Source organism: Polyodon spathula, chromosome 3 (assembly GCF_017654505.1).
Source record: "Polyodon spathula isolate WHYD16114869_AA chromosome 3, ASM1765450v1, whole genome shotgun sequence".
Lineage (NCBI taxonomy): Eukaryota > Metazoa > Chordata > Actinopteri > Acipenseriformes > Polyodontidae > Polyodon > Polyodon spathula.
In genome coordinates, this window is record NC_054536.1 from 21,670,705 (window position 1) to 21,676,183 (window position 5,479).

The following is a 5,479-nucleotide window of genomic DNA, read 5'->3' on the forward strand; positions in this document are numbered from 1 at the left end:
TTTTTTGAACCCGAACTCCATCTGCGCATGCATGGTGGGTTTTAAACTATCACAGGTGAATACTCCCCCTGACAGAATACGCATGCGCCAACATACGCTGTTTTTTCCACCAATCTACAGTAATTGTTGAAATGCTCTCCACGAGCTCTCTGCGTGCACAAGTTTCACCTTTTCAGGTCTGTATTGCTATGTGCCGCGCTAAATATATATGACCATTTTAATTCACAATTTGTGCCGTACAAATGTTTTTGGTAACCTGTTGTTTTCCATAGTTAATCACACAATCACATTTATTCCAGTCTCCTCAATCTCATTTTTTCTACTCTGGAACACTAGGTTTACAAACGACTCTAGTCTCACTCACACACACACACATACATATGTATGTGTGTGTATATATATATATCTATCCGCATACGAGAATATATATAGAATATCTAATATATATATAATATATATATATATATATTCCAATTGTAAAACAAAATGTAAGAACTGTTCCTGTATTTTCGTTTCTTTTACTTAATCCGATGGGAAACATCCTCATAACATGACGCTGCCACCACCATGCTTCACAGTAAGGATGGTTTTCTTTGGGTGATAAGCTGTGTTGGGTTTGCACCAAACATAACACTATGCATTTAGGTCAAAAAGTTTTATTTTAGTTTCATCAGACCACAAAACATTTTGCCACATGGCTACAGAATCTTCACAGTGTTTTTTTTTGCATATGTCAAACGGGATTCAAGGTGGGCTTTCTTCTTGCCACCCTACCATACAGGCCAGATTTGTGGAGTACTTGGGATATTGTTGTCACATGCACACTTTGACCAGTCTTGGCCATAAAAGCCTGTAGCGCTTCAAAGTTGCCATTGGTAGCCTCTCTGATCAGTCACCTCCTTGCTCAGCCATCCAGTTTGGAGGGATGGCCTGATCTAGGCAGGGTCTTGGTGGTGCCATACACATTACACTTCTTAAAAATCATCTTGACCTTGCTCCAAGTGATATTCAAGGACTTTGATATTTTTTTTATACTCAGCCACTGCTCTGTGCCTTTCAACAACTTTGTCCCGGCATTCTTTTTAAAGCATCTTTGGTTGAGTCTTTGCTTTGAAATGCGCTACGCAGCAGAGGGAACCTATAGGAACTGCTGAATTTATCCTGAAATCATGTGAATCATTACAATTTAACACAGGTGGAGGCCACTTAACTTGATGTGTGATTTTGAAGTTGATTGGTTACACCTGAGCTAATTTAGGATTGTTATTACAAGGGGTGGACACCTAACCAACCAAGCTATTTCAATTTATATTTTTAATTAATTTTCTACAAATTTCTAGAATATTTTTTTTTTCACTTGGAAGTCGTGGGGTAGGATGTATAGATAAATGAAAAAAAAATGCATTTTAATTCCAGGCTATAAGGCAACAAAAGGTGAAAGATTTGAAAGGGGTGTGGACTTTCTATATATATAGTAGCTAATGATATGTGGATGATTACTTAAGCTGCACCATGTACCAAAAGCATGAATCCCAGATAAAGACTAGGTTTGTGTTTATAAATGTCCAGAATTTCACCTGGACTCCCATAGCTCAAGCTGTCAATCTAACACCCCTTGACTTGAGTCTTGTTTGATGTCAGGCAGCTGCTGAGAGAAAAAAAAAACATATCAGTGTCCTGTCCTTACCTCAATGTGGCAACATGCAGTGCAGTGTAGATGACATGCGTATTAGCATCATCACTGCACCCTAATCAAAATTAAATGGTTTCCTATGTTGAGAAGTGATGCACTAAAGAGTAAGTAGAGGGGTTCCGGAAAACATAGCATGTTCCACGTGTTGCTACAATTGTTTAAATGAGGTACCTGTCATTTTTATTTTCATTGTTAACATCCTGACAACATTTTACACGTATAATGTTCAAGTCTGTTTCAAAACTCTTTTCAAAATGTCTTCTCTGCTGCACTTTAAAGACATATGTGTAAAAAGTTGTCATGATGTTAGCAATGAAAATATAATTTGCAGGTACGTTATTTAAACAGCTGTAGCAAAACGTGGGGACGTGCAACGCTATCTTTCAAAACGCTGCTACTTTCTCTTTAAGTTTAACAATATTACTTTCTATCAGTCATTCCTTCATCATGAGCCTATTTTTGGCCTGGTCTTTTCATAGTATAATAGGAAATGAACTGTAACTTCCAAGTAATTTGAAAATCTGTTCCTACAACAATAATGCTTTGAATTACGCTACTTAAACCCTATCAGTGCTGAGGAGGTTAATAAGTGCTTTAACTTAAGTACCCATTAGTTTCAAGTAACTAATAACAGTAACTTATTACTTTGATTAAATAATTGTAAAAAAGTAGTTAGTTAGTTACAAATAATGACTTCTCAGGCAGTTTACATTTTGAGATTTTTTTTTTTTTTTTGGCCAAATCCAATCCACTTGTTCCTAGCAAGATAATATGAACAGAGCATTCATGTGACATAAGGTTTCTGATTTCCATTATGCATTACATTCATGTTTTGTTTTTGTTTTTAAATCTAACTAAAAGTAACTTATTTTTTTCATATAATATGTAGTTCATTAGCACATTTTGCCACTTGTCTGTAATTTGTGAAAGATTACAGTAATATGCTACTCCCCAACACTGTATAGGCCCACCTACTATATCACCTCAAATAAATCATACATGCATAGCAGACTTCTGTTGTTATGAATATATTCTATGTTTAAGTTCTAAAGTGTGTGTAGTTACTTAACAGCATGAGTTCCTAGAGGCTCTGTACATTGCAGTGGAGTAAATTAAAGAACAGATGATCATTTACACACTGGAGTAACCATAACATACAACAATGGTATAAAAACCCTACTGCTTTGTAAGGGTTAAAAATTGAAAGAGACTGATATTCTTGGTTGCCCTAGGCAACCTTACCTGAAAAACATGGTAAATTCAGTCCTGACATCCAAATCCTGTATTTTAGTCCATTTCTATTTACAAAACAAATCTCTTAAAAAACACTATAAACAAAATGTAACATTAAATGATTACGGAAGCGAGTTCCTTTGTATGATAGCACTAGGGACAGTAGGATGTATTTAAGGTACTAAGGAAACAGGTAGCACAGCACTGCTCTCTAAGAAGTGTTTTCCTGGCTCAGAAAACAAATCAATCAAGGGATTTCCTAGGCAATTGTAGGTAAAAACTCTGACTACTACACTTTGATAGCCTTAAGAAGCCACACACAGTGATAATTTTACTGTACAGTTACAACTATGGTTTAATAATGGTTCTGAATTATAGTACAAGGGAAAACACACACACAATATATATACAGCTCTGGAAAAAATTAAGAGACCACTGCAAAATTATCAGTTTCTCTGGTTTTACTATTTATAGGTATGTGTTTGGGTAAAATTAACATTTTTGTTTTATTCTATAAACTACTGACAACATTTCTCCCAAATTCCAAACAAAAATATTGTCATTTAGAGCATTTATTTGCAGAAAATGACAACTGGTCAAAATAAAAAAGATGCAGTGTTGTCAGACCTCGAATAATGCAAAGAAAATAAGTTCATATTCATTTTTAAACAACACAATACTAATGTTTTAACTTAGGAAGAGTTCAGAAATCAATATTTGGTGGAATAACCCTGATTTTAGACACAGCTTTCATGCGTCTTGCCATGCTCTCCACCACTGCTAGAAACTACAATTGAGGGTTTTAGTTATGGCTAAAAATAAGTACATTTAAAAAACCACACGCTTAAATCAGACTTTAGACTTTATTAAAAGTTATGAGAAGCGAGGTAAACATTCAAACCTGTAAGCAATTAACCTGCTAATAACAGCCATAAAAATTACCAGAAGTAAGCATATTTTAATAACTGCCATGTGGATCCAGGAGGCTATCCACCACCCGCACATAAACACAAAAATACTAATGCTACATTTAACACAAGTCTTGTTTTTGAAAATTTTTCAGGGTGTACATACTGTAAAATAATGTTAATGATGTAGTGGGGCTAGAGCAGAGGTAATTGGTTATGTCCCACTTACATTTTGAGATTGTTTGTCATCCAATCGGGACGGCACTTGGGGCTGTCTCCATGCGGTGTTGTGTCCCTGTGAAAATGCTACATTCTACTATTCCTAACAGGAATCGATCACTTGTATTCCATCTCTTATTCCAAAGGGATTGTATCTACCGTATATTCAATTCTGACTGATGCAGTAGTGTCAAAAACAACTATAGCATAATGTTTTCCACAGAAGTACCTATAACGAAATTAGTAGCATGTGATTATAAGATTGTACACTTTTAGGAACCAGGCTTTATCAATGCTACATTCAAACTGCCAAAGTGCTGGATGGGCCTGGACTGTGTAACCAGATTTTGTTACAGGAAAACTATGTAAAGACAACAGGTCCCAGGTGTTTTCCTTATAATGCAAGAGGCATATCGTAAGCATAAGATCAAATCATATTACTCATTGAGAATGTGCTCGGCAGGCAGGGGATACAGTATCAGCAGAAGTAGTTGTGTGTGCTTCATATAAATCACCATGGTTCCTACACCGCAAATCCATTCAATAATTAACTGCCTAGACAGGGTTTCCCAATAATTTCAGACTGAACTGATTCAGCTGGGAGTGTGAGAATTGAATCCCAGACCAAGTCCACCTCTTTCAGTAACAGTTTTTCTTTTTAACCAGAGAGATGAATGGTATAAATGCCTACCGACTTCTTCATTAGAAAAGTTTGAAACTTGTAATAAAAGTTTCAGCAGCCTTGTAGTTTAATGAAAACGTATTTTGTTTATTACTGTCAATAAAAAAAAAATGGTATCAAAGCTTTTGTTGTTTTAGGGTATTCTTCAAATTTTTCAAAGCACCATCTGAAAAACAAGAAAATAATAAAAAAAAAAAAAAAAAACAGGAGGCAGGTCATGTATGGTATTAAAAAGCGTAATAGCGGGGTTCCGAAAAAATATAGCATTACACGATCCCACGTGTTGCTACAACTGTTTAAATAGCGTACCTGTATTTTTAATTTAACATCCTGAACACTTTTTACAGTTATAAGTTTAAAATCTGTTTCAAAGGTCTTTGACATATCAGTTCCAGCGCACTCAGGTTTGAGATCAGCGGTGTGTCCACGGCTCACTGCTGGAAACCAGAGCAATTGTATATATATAAAAAAATAAATAATAATAACCACTTTTAAAAACATAGCTGGCAAGGGTTACTGAGTAGAGCATCCAGTAAAGGCACTCCACACGGATGTTCCCTACAGCCTGGATATCGCAAATTCAAATCCAGGCTATGTCACTAACAATTAGCCGAGTGCCGCCCGGGGGGGAGGGGGGGGCTAGGTCGGCCAGGGTGTCCTCGACTCACCGCACACCAGCGTGGTTTCGCTGGGTGCCTGTGGGCTTGCCTATAAGCTGCCTAGAGCTGCGTTGTCCTCCGACGC